This window comes from Harpia harpyja, chromosome Z (assembly GCF_026419915.1).
Source record: "Harpia harpyja isolate bHarHar1 chromosome Z, bHarHar1 primary haplotype, whole genome shotgun sequence".
Lineage (NCBI taxonomy): Eukaryota > Metazoa > Chordata > Aves > Accipitriformes > Accipitridae > Harpia > Harpia harpyja.
Genome location: NC_068969.1, coordinates 97,912,583 through 97,931,288, shown reverse-complemented (window position 1 = coordinate 97,931,288; position 18,706 = coordinate 97,912,583).

The following is an 18,706-nucleotide window of genomic DNA, read 5'->3' as shown; positions in this document are numbered from 1 at the left end:
CCTGTGACCCCGGTGCTCATTCCTTCACTGGCTGCTTCTAGATGTCCTTTTGCTTGTCTCTCTGGGAACTGTGTATGCAAACTGTGCAGGGACCCAAGTCACCTGATGCAGAGGTCCCCTCTGCGAGCCAGGCACCTTAAGCTAGGCTTACAGGATCTGCATTCCTTGTAGGCTCTAGCCTTAAATAGTTGTCTACTTGGAGAGTCAGGAAAATTTGTCCAAATTAGATCTAAAGTAGTTTAGCTAAACCATGTTAAAGCCTTGTGTTCATGTACTCATTCAGGATTCATGTTATTTCCATTTAGCTTAATTTACCCAGCTAATGAATTAAAGCAAATCAAATTAAGTTTACTTTAATTCTGAACAAGAATGCCCAGTGTTCGCATAGGGAGTTATGCAGCTCTAATAACCTAAATTCCCATACCTAGCTGACACATGAAAACTAGTCTGAAAACTCCTGCACAGTAAAGCCCCCCAAATAGTTTGCTATACATTCTGGGATTTATATAAAATCTGAACACCTTTTCTCACTCTTAACATCTTTTCTAAACTGGGATTAGAGGCTAACATTGCTCCAATAGGAGCCATAGCTGCATATCTACAGGAATCCCCAAACCAGAAAAGGCAGGAGAGGAGAAAAAAATGTAGCTATCACTCAGTACATGCTCTTCAAGCCTTCATAGTCCTCAGCATTGCTGCAAATACACTACCTCGTGTGTGAGGCATGACGTGCCTTCTGCCATTCCCACTGTACCATGCCATACTTCTGCTAACAACCCTCCATTGAACCGCATTCCCACAGAGCAGTCACCATCCCTGCTGCCTAGAGGAAGATCAAGCCTGACAAAGAAAAACAGGCAAAAATGGGCTGGTACAATTAAACCGGCATGTAGGGTCTGTGATTTGTAGCAACTGGCAAAGTTAACTGTGTGTTTGTAGGTAGGGTGGTTCAACTTTTTCCTTATTATTGGTGCATCAGGCATGTCCTGTCTGAAGCAACTCTATTTTTGTATAAATTTACTATACATATTTCTTTTCTACATTTACTTTTTACTCTGGTTTGTCAGGCTGCATTCTTAGAACTTGCATTAAACATTCATGAAACTTATTTTCAAGATTTTACCTGTCAGATACTTTTTTGTCTCTTGTGAATAACTGTCACTGAGATATTGTTTCAGTGGTGAATTTGAACTCTTTCTTGGCTCATTTTTAATTCCTGCTCAAAGGTTTGCAATTTGTAAGTAGTCTGACAATGAGCAGAACCTAATCTCTATCAGTAAGAAGGGGGATAACCTGGTTGGTTTTTTATTCTCTATCTCAGGGTCCTGATGAACATCAAGCAGCCCAGAGTGGAGGGTGTCCCAAATTGCAGTGAAGCCAATATACAGGCTGCTGCAGTGAGCTGCAGAACGAGAATGTTTGGGACTACTTTCAAGGAAGCACTTAGGCACCTAATTCCCAAATTATGTGCTTAAAATACCTTCATCAGCCACCACTCAATCCTGGAAGTGCCTAATTCCTTAACCACCTACCCTTTCAGGTTTACGTTCTGGGGGCTGTTTCAGGTGCACTTTGCACCTCCCTCAAGGTTGCTTAGGTCTTTGTAGGGTCAAGCAGCTCAATGCTTAACATGCATCTAAAACTCACCAGCACGGATTAACTTGGCATTTCTCTGCCTGAGTTTCTTAGAGTTGTGATGGTTGTGCTAGAGGCCATCTAAAGGAAAACAAGAGCACTTAAGTGCCTGAAAGTGAACTCTGACACACCTTTTACTAAGCATCTGGTCCCCGAGTGCAGTGCCCAGAAACTGAAACCCTAAACTGGATTCAGTTTCCTATGGTTGACCCTGCAGGCTTTTGTCTGGGAGGAGAGTTCATGGCTCCAGAGGGACCAACATGCCAAGGGTGAGACCCGAGACCTACTGGCTAAGCCTAGAGCCTCTCTCTAGGAAATTCAAAATACAAGGTGTATTTGAACTCACACGCACCTGGAAATGCTGGTTATTTGGTTTGCTTTAAACCATCTTTGAATTGAAGGTGGAAATAACCTGAGAAAACGTGGGTAGATGGCAAGACTTCTTTCTTCTCAGGAAGCAAGCTGATCAACAGAGAGAACGTGAACGATGACATGTTGGGGTGTGCGTGCTCTGCAGACTTGGGGAAGCCCGTTCTGCTTCATGGATCCCAGGTGGATTTAAAGAGGGTCTGGGAAGTTGCAGGCTGAGGGGAGGCTGGTTTTACGTGATGTTGACCTTGAGTAGCCACTGACCATAGAGGGGTTTCAATCACATTTTCAGGCTACCCACCTTGCCTGCCCAAGTTGTGTTCTGTTTCTAGCAATGGGCATCACAGGGAGTTACTGAGGGAAGAAATAACCCATTGCTTTTAGGTCCCTGCTTTGAGCCACTTTTTGGTCCTGAGTAATTCTGTGTGATGGCCGAAGTGAACCTCGCACATCACCGGTGGGGTGCCTGCGGCCGCTGACTGAGCACACAGAGATGGACAGGGCATGTCCGGCACACTGCGGCATGATACAGACCTCTGCAGTGTCTGAAGTACTTCATTTCTTTGGAGATTGGTTCTCCACAGGTGCTTGTATTCAGCAAACAGGAAAAAAAAGACTTTTTTTCTGCATTTGGCATTTATAATAAATAAAATCTCCTGTTGTATGAACTTTAATAGTATCAGGTTAGCTTCCACTCTTTCAGTCCTTGAGAGACCAAACACTTGTATCAATTTTTTACTCCCTTCCCAATTCACCTTCTTCAAGACAAGTCTTGGGCTAAAACTTTTTTAAATCACCTCTTAGGCTCCAGAGAAAAGACCTATAAAATGAAGTCAGTAGTATCAAACTTGTTATCGAGTAATTATTATAACTGCCAAGTACAGTATGATACCAACAAAACACCCAATATTTCACATATGAAATGTGGTGATCTTGCATTGTGCTAGCTCAGACAGTAAGTACTTCTGACACCAGTGACCAAAGTTTCAAGTGTTTACAACACAGAATTTCCTCTAGAGCAACAAATTCAGATGCATTATTTGTCTGCTTGGTTACTGATGTTAGGAAGAACAAGTGATGGGCATGTAGCAGAACATGAGGAGCTGTTCTCCATAGAGTTTTCCTTCTGCTGCTGCCACTCATTGGGGTAGAAATGAAATTCATAGACTGAACAAATCTATAGATCATTAGATGGTTTATTGGCCAGCAGGTCACAACCATTAGGAAATGAGGCTGGATTGGGGTAAAACACAGACTGCAACAAGTCTGCTATCTCAATTTAAGATGTGTATTTTTAAGATAGTAGAGGGTTAATTATCAGCACGTTTTGAATTGAACTCTATGCCTGTGTCAGTGCTTGCTGATCTGGGTGTCACTGAGCAACTTGCTAAGCCTGCTTTGCGAAAAAGGTTTGTTTACCTCTCAGCAGCAACTAACATCTCTCTTTTTAATGTTGGAAGAAAACAAATGATAGGGACATGCTTGCTTAGCTCTTGAGCACATTTATTTAGCAACATATGTTAGGAAAGTGGTATCCTTTGCTAAAATGAAAATATTCAATTCATGTTGACAGCAGGATCTGCCAGCTATGATTTGTTGGATATTTATCACCCACACTGCCAGTAGGCAGCAGATGCCTACGTTTCTATTACTGAAAACTCCCTGAAAAAAAAAAAAAACAACCAAAAAGGCTTAAATGGGACAATAATGTGCTGAAGCATCTCTTCACTCAGGTGGTAATTTCTTGTCTTAACTAGAATTTTAAACATCAGGCAACATGTCAGTATACCTATACCCCCAGTTCAGTGCTGAATTTTTAGGTCATTTTATTATTCTTTTCTGCTAATTGGTTTGTGACTGGCAGACTTTGAAGTAGTGTATTTTTTCTCTTATCATACTATCTGGAGAAGTGCCCAAAGCATATTAGCTCATCAGCCAGCCATTTGTACCTGCTGCTCACTGTCTGCTACTGCTAAATATATGCTAATGATGCTATCTGAATCTTGGGAGGACCGGGATGAATTTGTAAATTGTGCTTATGCCAGGAAAATGAATACTACTTACAAAGATGACAAAGAAAGCAGCTGCTTTTAGATGAGATGAATCACCACATTACATATTACTCTGGGGTACTAAATTATATTTTCTCTCTTTAATTCATTTTTTGGAAGCATGTGGTTGTATGGCAACTACAGCATGTGAGAAACCTTTCAAAGCCTTCTGAGATGGAATAAAGAGACAGTATCAGATTTATTATTTTTTAATAGACTTATGTTTAAGTACATACAATTCTGCTATAATGTGGGTTTTTTAGAGGTCTTCTCACATATTGTGTCCTAATTAGAAAACTGCAGCCTTTAGATATTTTATAAGGGTTTTTTCCTTTTTTTTAGCTATTAATTACAAGGGTCTTTTCAGCAACAGTGAGCAATGTTCAGCATGTCTGAAATGCTTATGTATAAAATATATCCAAAGCAATGGAATAATAGGAGAGCAAATCAAGCCAGTTTGAAATTCCAGTGTGGTGTGAAATAATGCAGCCTCTGTTGAATATGTTTGGTATGAAAGAACACTTTAAGCTAATTGTAAGTACAGCTGGAGTTTGAATTTAACATTTTTGAAAGATGATTAAGACACAGAAACAACTGCCTGAAAACTTAGGTTCTGCATTGGATGAAGATGCAGATAGGAGTTGGACTGAGAAGTAGAGGTAGGGATTATTTTAGAAAGCACTGCAGTTCCCCTTTCTTTGGTATTTCTGTGGTGCCCTTCCAAAGTGCTTTTTCTATATCTATCCTCTCCCCCCAAACTAAGACAGGAACAGGAGAGGTGAAGGGAATCGGTCAGAGACACAGAGCAGGTATTTTGGCCATCCCCCCGTGAAGTCGGCGATCGGCATCACTGGGCACGGACACCGCTCTCCCCTTGCCTGGCCATCGGGCTCAGCAGCTCCCAGTGCCTGGCAGTGCCACAGGCTGGGCTGGGAGGCAGAGTCTGGACTAAGGGGGGACTCCTGGGGGGGTCTGCAAATGAACCATTCTTTCGTCCAGGTCCAGAGCTGGTGAATCGCCAGGAGCTGGGCTGGCGCCAGGGACAGAGCTGCTGTCTCACAGGAAGGCTGGCAAAGGCAGCTCTAGTTTTCAAACCCTGTTTTCACGAAGTATCCAAAACATGCTGGACCAGGCAAACTGATCAGACGATCTTGCAAAATCCTATTCTCCAAAGTCTTAATACTTTCTGATTAAGTCATAGAATTTTCTTTCATATGATAAACCACTGGAATGAGAAACTTTTTTATTTGTCCTTGCTAGGGATGAAACAACATGAAAGGACCTTATATTTAGCCACAAAAAAATAGTTATCCAAAATAAATGGCCTAAAATATGTGCAGGAGGTGTGACTGAGAAACACAAAGATCATCTAAAGGAGTAAACTTAGGACACCGGGTTCTGCAGGGGGTATTGTAGCCCCCTGAACATCCCAGACCCCGAGAGCACCACGATGGCTTGCAGTCATCAGCCCACAGTCATTCTGGCCATAGGAACTGTGCTTAACCTCTTGGACACAGCACTGACATCCACTGCATGGGTTTTAGTACAACCCAGCAGCTTAAAAAGAAAAACTGAGAGGTTTCCTAGTCTCTGCACACACATCACCACTGGAAGATGACACTCTGTTAAATGTTTCAAGTGCTGGGTGAATGTATTGCTATTAGAGAGTGATTATGAGGACACAACCATCTCCAGGGACAGCAGGATTTTGCTGTGTAAGCCTGCAGCTCTGCAATGTGGTATTGCCTTCTAGCAAGAGGCCATGAGCTCTGCAGGGAATTTGCAAGGCCTCAGGACTAAGGCTTGTCAGGTGTGCTCTTTCTGAAAGTCTCTTGACCTGCCCACAGCTATGTTTTACTTTGTTTAACTGTGACAGTCATTTCTCTATTTGACCAGGTGTCTACAGCTAATTTGTTATACTTTTGTTTAACCTTGCATGGTACAACCATTGTTTTATATAGCTGGCAGTAGCAAGTGGTGATGCTATGTCGGATGAGAAGTTTAAGACTCTGACACAATGATGTAGGGCAGAGAAATAGATGCCTGGTACAATGGCAGAGAGTTTGAGAAGCAGAGACACAGGGTGCATCGCAGAGGCGTGCAGGGATGGAGTGATAAGAGGAGGGGCACAGGCTTGGCACCGGAGACAACTCATCAGGGGTCAGTTTTAGAAATATGGACCCAGAGCTGGATGAAACTGATTTTAGGCATAACAAAGAGAACAAAGAAATAATATCTAACATACATAAATGGTACCATACATAGTAAATACATTTGTAACATGGAGCTGTAGACCAGCGAAGAAAAAGAAAGGTGTAAAACTGTGTTGGCAAACATAATAAAATGTTCCCAAGTGCATCTCAGGGGAGGAAGAAGCATCCAGCACCATGAACATCACATTCCTCACAGTGCGGGACTCCATGGGCTGATGGTCAACACTGTTTTCCTCTCCAGCAGTCCAAATCTCCTGAAGGTCCAGAGGAGCAGTGGAAGGGTGAGCATAACTCCAAGGAAAGGGATAGAAATTAATAAATATATGCATTACAATTTTATTATTTCTATTATTGAGACTTTCACTGTACAGAAATGCTCTAACTGTATTATTAGTCTCCCTTTTCCTGCAATAACAACATCTAGACTAATAATGATTCTTGAATTAGACTGTTAAGATTTACATTATAGTAACAATAAATTCTTGGCTTTGTTTATATATATGGCATGCTTCCTCTTTGCCCACAAAGAAGATTTTGAGTGTAGTGGTGTGTTATTTCCCACAGAGAAGGAAAGGAAATGTTTATTGGCATCTCGGGAGTGCCTAAGCCAAGGCAGACAAGCCCTCCCAGCTCATTGCCCCAGTACTGACACTAACTGCATGGCTACAGTGGAGCTAACACCCTTTAAAAGTTATTTGCCAGGTCACACTTTTCTTTCATAAATTCATTTGCAGACACTGTTTCCTGAAGAAACAAGATGTTTCCAGCCATGAGCCACCCTGGAAAACCATGTCTATTGCTCAGTTTGGGGGCTGTGAGGTGAGCCCCTGCCTCTTGCTGAGTTCTGCTGGTCACACCCCTGGCCCAGGTCTGTGTCTGTGATCATTCTGGGTCATCCAACCACTTGCCCTTCAGCCTGGCCCATACCAGAATAAAAGTCATAGGTGGAAAAAAGACATTTAACGTATGTGGGCTGGGGAGCGGGAGGTAAGCAGGGATGATAATAACCATGTTGATCCCTGTCTATGGGAATGGGAAGACAGGGATTTAACAGTCATGGGAGTCACCTGGCCTTGACCTCAGGAGACAACATGTTTTGTCTCTTCCCTGGTTCTGCCTCGAGAGGTGTTATCCACATCAGTGTCTGAAGGTAAAAATATGACTTTCTTACCAGTAAAGACATGATGCTGAGGTTGTGTTGGGGTCACTGAAAGGAAATTTTGGCCATATCTGAAAGACTTGCACTTCCATTTTGGAAATGATGTGTTTATATATGAAACTGAGTTCAACTGTGAAAAATATTACTGTGCAGCTGTAAACATCAGAGGACCAGAGTGCTGCTTGAAATGTCGGGGAACAGTGGAAAAATCCTTACAGCTTTGGCAGAAGGAGATGGATGTGGGAAGAGAGGTTTTCATTACAGATACCATCTGATGGTAGTTTTACCAGGAAATAACTGTATATTTTTATTTTTGAAGGCAGGTTTCCAGTCTAATAATACTACTACTGCAGTCCGCTGAGAGTTGCTGTGCCTGTGAGAGTCCCACACGCTGAATGACTTGCCGTAAAGGAAGAACTGTGCTACCATGCAAAGTGAGGGCTTTGCTCAAATGGATCAGATCGGCTTGCTGTAGCTACATGGATACAAGCCTGCACATGTGTAGCGGGTGCAGAACAAGCTTGAAGAGAAATGAGCCCTTATTTTTTATTGCCTTTTCTGTTGCCTGAAATATCAGGACCATGATTGCAAGTTACAAATGCCTGTATAGTTACATACACACCCATACGTTCACATCCATTCTCTGTACTTTGAAACTAGCTGCTTATGCAAAATAAACTCTTGTGCATAATAATCATCACCAGCAGATGTGCGCCATTCTGACTACTAACTCCTCCCAATGAAATATCCTACTGCATACCCACTGCACAAGTCAAGTTTTCTTTTTGTTTTCCTCCAAATACACACATAATTTAAATTTTGTACTGATTTGCAGTTTCCTAGACTCAGAAGTTAATTACACCAACCTATACACTTGCCATATGTTCTATACACAGTGCTTTGAGAAAGTTCCAGAATTAACTGTAATAGTTTCAGAATCAGCATTGAGTGAGGTGGGTTTTGATGTATTTTTCAGAAAAAACCCCACTTGCATTAGGATTTGATGCAAAGGACTAGAATACATGCCATCTAGCCTGAAATGTGTAATTTGCATCTACATTAACTTTAGAAAGGTTTACTCTCGAATTATTTTTCTGTGGGAAAAGGAAAATTCAAGTCTATCCTGCTGAATTAGCAGTAATGGCATTAAAAAATACAATATTAAATGTAGTATTATCCTTGTTTGGGATTTAAATGAGGAGGTTAAGAACAAAATAAGAGATATTTCCCAGAATTATTCCTAGTATAACAGATCTTTTCTGTTAGGGCTGATATGAATGTATTTTTTATTCTTTACCCAAACAGCCCTCCAAATCTGCCTTTATTTAGGTCCTATCAGTGATTTCCTAATCTATACAGGTGGGTAAAATTATCACTGAGCTGAAATTTATGTTTCACCTAGGAGATACATAACCGAGACAAAAATGCTATCCTCTGTCCTTCTTGCGAATCTAATTCACAGCAACTGGTGTGAACGGCTTCCATGTATTTCCATTAGATTTGGAAGAGTCCATCCCACACCCTAAGTTTTAAAGCCTTAGTGCGGTTATTGTCATGATGGTCTAAGACTGTAAGAGAAGCAATATTCATAAATGTAGCAACTAATGCTTGAAGAAAAGAAACTTAACAACAATTCATAAGGTTTGGGATATACAAAATCTTTCTCAGCTACCTCTTCAGGACATAGTGGGCAGAGTTGCATACCCAAAAGTGCACGTTTTTCTCCAGTTGCATTACTTAGCCTGATAAAAGATTTCACCTCTTCCTTCCTCGTATTTCAAAGGAGGTTGCACACCTGGTGAATTTTTCAAAGACGATTACTTAAAAGGTTTCCATCAGTAAGAAAATTCTGTGTTCCTGTTAGGTGAAAATATAAGTATTTGAATCTCAGCTAAAACAGAACAGAATTTGTTCTGAACCGAAGACAGGCTGGGGACTTGACACCACATGGTAACACCAAGTAAATCTTACGTGGAATAGGATACTAGATTGAGATGTTGATGTGCCAATCCATAAAGACACAACTGAGATGTATGGAGGTATGAAGAATGGTGTGAGGAAGACAGATTACGCCTTACCATTCCACTTCATTGCACTGCTGAGTTAGCCTGACTTCCAATTTGTAAAAGTCTGCACTAGCCAGATATGGATATCAAGGAGATGAGGCTTCAATAGTGACCTATTGCACATATGCATAAGCACAGTTTCTTTAAAAACAGCAGCTTTCCATGGCCAAATGCAGACCTGAAGTGTATTTTCTTGGGTCGGAGGCAGTCCGAAAAAATTGGGATGCTCTTTCAACAATGCAGAAATCTCAGGCTCTGCTCAGTGAGCCTGATTTTGCTCTGACTGTGAGTTGCTGTAAGAAGGGAGCAAGTCGGCTCCTGGGAAGGGAATCGAGTTTGGGGTCATATGAGCCGACTCCAGCTCCAGCAGAGTAGCTGTGGATGAAGCACAGTGTTATAACTAATGGAAAAAAACCCTAACAATTTGTAATTTATAATGAATAGTTCCACCTACTTCGCATTGCACAGACCCCATTCCTCACATCGTTGTTAAAATTATTAATAGGAATCTTAATAGACAAAGTGGAGGTTGGCATTGGGAGCAAGAGAGGGAGGTCCCATTGGAGGCTGATCTGACCGTTCTGTGCTGCCTTGCTCTCCACCTCCTTACCAAAGCTAGTGTAAGAAAGCTGCCAGATATGTTTAATTGCTAATTTACTAAGTTAAATGTTTTATTATTGATACTTTCATCAAGAATGTACACTTCCAATATATGTTCCTCTCAAAATAACTGTTTCTTAACATCTGTGGCTGCTATAGGTAGAACAAATGCGCCAAGACAGCCAGATAGAGCCGGCTAAAGCAGAGCCTAAGGTATGTGATGCTTTTTGTGTAAACTGTGCTGACAACTAAAATGCATTCATTTTCATGACTAAATATAAAAGAAAAATGTGAGGTCTTCTCTATTATTGCAATTAAGGTACCGGGAACATTTTAGTGGAGCTCGAGTCTTGCAGGGACTAGCAAATATTCTGTACAAGCTGACCAGTTTCCTGCATTAATAGACTGGCTGCTGTCCAAACTGAGCCTCCTTTATGAAAATAGACACAGTTTTAAAGACATAACTTAGCAAATTCTTCATTTTTAACAATGATATAAGCAGTATAGTCAAGAAACACCTCCCAAATCTTTGCAGTGTTCACCTTACAATAGCAGGCAAGAGCATATAAGGGAAAATGATATACACAGACACTGGAAATAACTAAGCTGGGTTCCTGAACAAATGTCCAGTTATTTCAGGGAACTTTATATTTTGTGTTGGATAGTAACAGTGCTCTAACTTTTAGCCCCAAATAAAGGGAAAAGCCTGAAGAGTTGTGTTGTTTATGGAACATGGATTTGACTTTATATCCTAGACTGAGAATCTATGCACAATTTGGAAAGGGACTGCAGGGGCGGAGGAGGAAAGCGAGGAAAGAAACAGGATAAAAAAAGATTCAGAGGCAGACATTATTCAAAACCACATTCAAGGACACAGCCATAGTACATGGCTAGATACGAACTGGCTGATGAATAAATTCATTGCTCTACATTGCCTGTTAAGAAATCACATTTTATTCCTGCCAGAAGTTACTTACGTCCCACAAAGATATTTTTCCTTGAAGCTTTTTCTCTCTTTATAATCACTGAAATGAGATGAAAATAAAGTAGGAACCTTCCATTGTTGAGGTGGCTGGCAATATCTCTGAAACCTCGGGTGAACTGAGAATCTGAACCTGAATTTTTCAGATGGAAGTTCCCTAACCAAAACCCAAATCTGGATGCTTCATGCATTTTGCACACTCGAAAACCTACTTTGAATCTTTAATAATGTGTTTGAGGATCACTTCAAGTTAGATGTGCTCAGCTGTGTTGTACATTAAACAAGTTGCTAGAGGGAATAATTTTCTATAAAGGCAGGTAAATTTCTGTATGTCTGACATTAGGCAATTTTTTGTTTTCTCCCTCATTAGCAAAGCCCAATTGCGTTCTACAGAGCAAATTAATGCCTCTCCAACACAGAGCTGTCTCATTTTAGGTAACTCCTGCTCTTAAATTTGAAAGATAAAAATGACAAAAGTTACCTAATATTTACAGCTAATTGAAAACACATTCATTATAGATTTTAAAACCTGATCTTTTCTTTATAAAGTCATAGTGCCAGTGCTGAAGTTATTACTGGAAAACTAGATACTTTGGCCTGTATTTGTAAGAGACATTACCAAACCAAAACAGCTCTGGCCAAACTTGGACTCTGCATTAAACAGCATTTTGATGTGCTTAAGCTGGCATAAGAAGAAATTCTTTTGGCTGCTTCCAGTGTTAGCTGGGGAAGATGAAAGCTGTATACTAAATGCAAAAATCTCTGCTTTGCAGGCGGAGATGCTGTCTCAACTCTTCTTGCGCTACTCCTTTCCCCTTGTAAAGCAGCTAGATGTCAGAGGGAGCACAAGATGCTCCCCCATTGTGTGACAGTGATCTTTCCACAAAGGGAATGAGCTGATAACTTTATTATGAGCTGAAATGTGTTACGTCGCGGGGTAAGGTGCGTTACTGTGCAGGTGGAAGGTCACTGGGGGCAGCCGTGGGGTGCCAGAACATGCAGCAGGGAAGGAGAGCGGCCGTTCCTCTGGGCTGGGCCATGGGCAGAAAAGAAGTAGGTCAGTCTGACCCACCAGTAACAATGTGGTTTCAAATCAGGCAAGCTGGAGTCGAGCAGGTTTGCAGGTCAGAATGGAGTTTGCCCAGCTTACGGCAACCACCGGTTAGAACGGTGCCAGACAGGCAATTTTTCCCTGCTGACAGCGGCATTCCTCTCCCCACGGGAAGCGGCGGCTGGAAGGGGGATGCTGGACGGGGCAGCCAGGGCTTGGAGGCAGCGCGGTCCTGCAGAGGCAGCTGGCGGGTGTCTTTGGCATATATGCTCGCAGAACCCAGCTGCCAGGTGTCAAAGTGTTTCTGAGCTGTTTACGGAGTTCGTCCAAGCCGTTTGAAGAGAAGCAGGGTGAGGTTGCACTGCCTGCACAAACAAGAGCTAGCACAGTTGCCTGTTTCTTTAGCATAGAACTAATAATACAAAGAATAAATCATTTCTTTCCTTAGGAACAGTTTGTTAGTTTTAACAATCGATAAGGGAAATGGACCTGCAGTATAAGAGAGGTCACAGTTTTCTAGCTCCAAAACGCTCATGCTCCAGCAAGCCGCAAAAGCCTGGTACATGGGATGAATTTGTATCCCAGATTATGTCCCACAGAAATAAAAGCTAAAGATGTTTTTTGAATTTTCCATCAAAGATAAAATAGACTTTTATTACCTCTAAGTGCAATTGAAGTGAAATAAATTAATATGCAGTAACTACAAGTCCTTTGATTTGGACCCATCAGGGAGGTAGAGCCATAGGGAAGAGTTAGTATCTATACTCTATTGGTTTGGTTATAGTTTAATCGTGACTCCAAATGACAGGAATTTGAATATATTTCCATATATCTTATTTACATTTTGGAATGTGAAGGGTGAAATTGAGTATCTGGAAAATTATATTGCATATAACTTGAGAGATAGGTACAGTTCGATTTCCGAGTGTAGATGAGAGCAATTTCAAACTTAAGGTTGAATAAATGAACAGAAAAAAGCAAATGCCAAGTCAACCAATTGCACATGAAATTCAAACAGGGCCTTTTCTGGGAGCGCGAGAGTAGGGGGTCACCTCTAATGCAGACCTGGGCAGGTAGATGAGCAGAAACATCTGCAAGACAATTAGTCTGACTTAAGAGCCAGAGCAATCCTGCTGAGGCTTGTGCTGTAGAGGCAATCGTGTTACCCCTTGCATGTAAGTACTTGTTTGATGTCAATTAACAAATGCCTCACAACTTGAGCTGTGCCTGGTTAATAAGTGTAGAGAATGCAGATTTATACAGTAGGGCTCTGCAAAATGAACATGTGTGCTTTGGGCCTTATTCTCACCACTTCTTTTTGTGATTTCCTTTTGGCCATGTACCTGCTGCAGTATCCACAGTGAGAATGGTCCTCTGCTCGGAACAGCACTCCTCCAGCACCGGAGAAGGAAACAAACAACAGAATTTAGCCTCTGTCTCTTCTTTGCCGTGTCCCCATGAGCACATCAAGCAACCTGAACCTTTAAGGATGCAATTATCTATCCAGAACACCTCGTTTGGCAGAAGCATAGTGAACAGTTGCAGGCTGGGTTACTGCGCTGAGTCAGCTCTCTGATGGGTCAGAGGAACTCCCTCACTGGCCTGAGGAGGGTGGCACACAGGTAGAAACACCTCTCCTTAGTAAAGTAGAGCTTCTTTGCAGCCCCAAGCAGCCAGCAAGTTTTCATTCTTGCTCTCTGAATTGCTTTTTCCATCAAGTTTGGCTCACTGCTGCATGAGAACACTGCCAGGCACCTGTAATTTCTGCCATAACTAGTTCTCTTTGAGATTACCGTTATTTTCAAAATTGTGGTTTCTATGTCTATATCTTATCCCCAGAGCCCTGCGCAGTACCTGTAGAAAACTATGACACACTAAGTGCTAAACTTGGCCAAGAGGTAAGTTTACTCCAAGTGATATCAATATAGATCAGGCACAGTCAGGACTTACCTAAGTCCATCCTACCTGAACGCCAAAACCAATATACCCTTGCCTAGATAAGGAATATGCAGAACTCTTTTAAAAGATTAGAAGATCCCAGCCATTCAGAAGCACTTGATTCCTTGAAAATATGAATGCAGAACAAAGAGTACACTGGAAATGAATACTTTCAGAAATGTATATGGCAAGGACAGAACTAAACACTTAGGGACATGGTTTAGTGGTGGACTTGGCAATGTTAGGTTAACGGTTGGACTCGATGATCTTAAAGATCCTTTCCAAACTAAATGATTCTATTTTATTCTATTCTACTCTACTCTATTGTAATTTTGTTCTGTTCTGTTCTATTCTATTCTAAATATATTCACAACAACTATATCAAAACAGCTTTATTGCGCTGAGGACATCTGTGGCCAGAGACATGAAAAAAGTCAAGAAAGTCTTGACACTAGCACTTCTGCCAGAGATGAGTGATGGAAGAAATGAGGAAGCCCAGTATATTGAAGGGAGTTAATTTATTTCCAGGCTTGGAATAAACTAGAGCTTAACACCTTTCTGAGTAGCTGGCTGTTGGCAACCAGTATAAAGCTGATATATTAAATCTGCCCCTAGAATCAAATCTCACATACAAATGCTCTCGCATTAAAGCAGCTCAGCAGACCCGATGCATATTGGATTGCATCTGTAGAGCAAGAATGCAGGTAGTATTTCCTTGGCTCTTCTTTAGTGTCTTCGACACTGATTAAATCCTGCCTATAGTAGACAAACAGACTCAGCTGAGCAAAGAGCTATCACAGTCCCTCTGAAACCACTAAAATTTTTCTAGCTGGCCAGCCTAGCTATCATAACATCTGGCATGAGAAAGCACCCATCATATAAGCAAAGATCAAGCATGTCACTGCTCAGAGACAGGTGGGATCCATCCCCCTGAGACTGTGAGAGTCCTTTTTTGACAATAATTGGTCAAGATGAGATCACTTAGGTGGCGGTGCATCAGACCAGATGAGCGGTGACCTAACGGCAGTCTCCTGCACCACCTCTGCTGCCAGCTCAGCAGGTGCAGATGCAGCAGGAGCACTCTAAGAAGGGGGGGCACACCTGGAGCCCATGGGTCCAGCTACAGGGCTGTGGGGCAACACAACAGTAGGCTGCAGGGCTGCTCACCCCCCTACACCCACGCAGGAAGCAGGATGCTGCTGACTCAGGCATCCACGGGCAGCTCTGAATGGCTTAGCTGGGGTTTGTAATCTAAATCTTGCTGCATTTGTTTCGCCCACACAGCAAGGCAGCAATAAATAGCCATAGTAAAAATGATGAGCCATGAATCCATCTGTTTCTGTATCCTGTCTCACAAGGTGGGGCAGGAGAAAGGATGTGATGGGAGGGCATGGTCACAGGTGTGCAGCCGGCTTGGCAAGGGCACAGAGAGCAAGCACGCTCACCAGTATGCACCAAGGCTGTCCCAGTGATGGGGAGGTTCAGCTGGTAACAATACCTCTCCCAGAGTATACCAAGTTAGTAAAGGATCAAACAAAACCCTGATGTTCCATCTAATTCGTACTCATTTAAAGAATGTTTCAGTATGGTTTTGGCAATGAATGCAATAAGCTTGAGGAAGCACACTGCAAAAAGGACTTTATTGGTCAGGTTTTTATAATAGCACCCAGAAGAGATATTAAATACAGAATTAAATACAGATTATTCAAAAGAAGTTTGGCCAGTAATCAATAAAGACTATCAGTTAACATTAAACAAAGGCTGATTTCTGTAATTGTTAGCATGGCTTGTGCAATGCTCCAAACAAATGAATAGAAGTCAGAGTACAGCTGCCTTTTAAATCCATGCCCTAGATAGAAGACAGACACAGGGGATTTTGTGATTTGATCATGCAGAAGAATAGTCAGCTTTTGGCAATTGGATGATATGTTGTTGATTATGTGCATGATTTGTCGAATGTTTGAGGTGTCTGGGGAGGGGAGAGTTTCCAAGTTTCATTTAGAATATATATTGAACTTGTATTAGAGAAAATACACAGGAGAAGCAAGACCAGCAAAAAGAGCACAAACAAGAAGACATCCTGATGAGGAATCTGGACTTTCAGTTTCAGAGCAGATTAAAAGTACTTGTGCCCTATCAAATAAGAGTCTATAGAGAGAGATTTTAAAAGATGTGGGACACAGATTCATTTCATTGGAGCCACCTCTAGCATACTAAAGATCTGCAAGCATATTTAGGAAGTAACTTCACTCTTACACAATCAGACACAGTACCCCATCACATAAACCCACATGTGCAGTGCAGTGGTACCCTTCCCCTTCCCAAGGCAGCCCTGTTTGCCTTGGATAATCCACCTCTACACACCTGAGTATCTCTGAAGATTTAACCGTTCTTTGGGGCTACTATAAGCTACAGCAACTGCCAAAAGCACCCAGGAAAGTTGTTGCTAACAGAGGCCCCTACAGCATCTATACAGCCAGCCATCCTCCCCTGTGCAGGGGGTGGTGTGTGAGGATGGGGAGTGGGAAAGGGGAGGGCTCTTGTGTGAGTTACAGCCCTGCCACTGCAGCAGCTCTGTAGCAGCAGTGGGGTGGTGCATGGCTGCCCAAAAGAAAAGTGGGAAACCTGGGCAGAAAAAGACGAGAAAATGCTCAAGCACTGAATGAAAGACACAAGGAGTTGTGGCTTCCCCAAGGAGTTTGCCTTGATTAGTGTAAGGAATTAGGACATTGCACATCTTCACTTTGCATTTTGTGTTGATTGCAATGGCCAATGTACACAGCAATAGGCTGACAGGTGAGATCAGTAAAACAGATGCAAAAATAGGTGTGCTTTGAATCATATTTTATCACACAGTGCAATCTGATAAAAGAGCCAGAGAAATCTTTGTTTCCAGTGCCTGCAGTTACAAAGGATTTGAGCAGAGGTCCTCCACAAGAAATATTTCAGAAGGGGAGAAAATTAGGGTGGGGCTCTGTGACATTTCTCTGCCTATCAAAATGTAACTGAGATTGTATCACAAGGCTGGGACCATACAATGGACAAATCCGAAGGTTTTCAAGCAGAAGGAAGATTAGTCAAACTTGTGTTGTCCTTCATAATCCCACACGGAAACTCTCATAACTTTGGAATAATAGAGCTTGACACAGTGTCTCTGCTAGAGCTGCTGCTTATAAAGAATTGTGCTCCTTCCCTGCCACATGTGTAATACTGACAAGACACTTTTTCTTTAATCTGGCATTGGCTTCCTATTCTGACATTCCTCCTTTCCACATTTAAGTGGAATTTCCCTCCCAATAGGAAATCAGTAGAAAATCTCTCAGCAGCTGGAAAAAGTAATAAAAGAAGAGGATCAGAAAATTTGAATGTATGGAAGAATAAACTCTCCTTGAATCTGACTGCTAACAAAAACTTAGCTTGCAACTGCCTTCACATCCTGTTCTCACAAAGTAAGTAGGGCATGGATGATAAAATGATGGCCATACGAAGAATGGAAATTCTAGTTCAGAAAAGTGTTTCACATTTTGAAGTTTGACTTTATTTTAAGCTGGATAAAAGCCCAAAAATTCAGATTTCTTCCTAGTAAAATTCCAAAGCATTTTCCAGGCTGTTTGGTTTCAATATAATATACTTTTTTAAATGCTGTTCCAAAAGACAATGAATACATTACATTTTTTCCATTTTTAAACCGTTCCTGTGTACTCTGTTCCCTTTATAAACCATTTTGTTGCAATTGCACATTTCAGAGCAATGTTATTCCATGAAGTTCCCCTAGTGAGCTATAAGCAGATCTTCTACCTCCCTTCTCATCATTGCTCTGGACTACCCCAAACTGTAGCTCTCTGCAACTGGGGGGGTGGGGAGAAGAGACATTAATTCTTACAATGATTTTAATATGCACTTAAGAAGTGTCTTTTCTTAGTAAAACTCACTATGGTATTTTGAATAATCAGGCTGGCTGAAACATAAACACATTAATTCATGTTTCTGCCACAAAAAGAAGCTGCTGCCTTGGCAGCCCCGGAGGCAGGAAAATAAGAATCAGAGCTGCCACTGAACACTCCCAGTTGGGCTGCAGCGCGTCCATCTCTCAGCCAGAAACAAAGGAGCAAATCCCCGCTGTGAGAGCCCTGGGTGCTGCAGAGGCTTTCAGACCCTCTCCACGCCACAGCAGACAGCAGCTCCATAGATACAGAGGTGTGGTGCTGAGCAATGTGCAGCTGGTAGGAATTATTTATGGGCAATTTAGCAAATTAGGCTAACGATTCACATGAATTCGCTAACAGCGGTTGGTGCAGCGGAAGAGCCAGGATGGGGCTTTCCCCACTGGAGTGGGGAGCCCAGGCCAGCAGCCAGCGAAGCAGGATGGTGCCTTGTGAGGGGCTCCGCTGACCTCGGAGGGCTCACAGGGGCAAGCACAGATACCTGAACACCCAGGTTTGACAAGACTAGCACCTGTGATGATAATACTCTGCTAATACAGTGTTGATGGCTTTCCATTTGCCAGTGGGGTTGGATTCGCAGGTGTTTGGTCATGCACACCTTTGAGATTTGGCTTGTGTCAATGGAAGAATAGGAAATAGATTGATCCCTTAAAGAATTTAAAAATAATAATATATATGTCCATAAAACTGAAATAGCA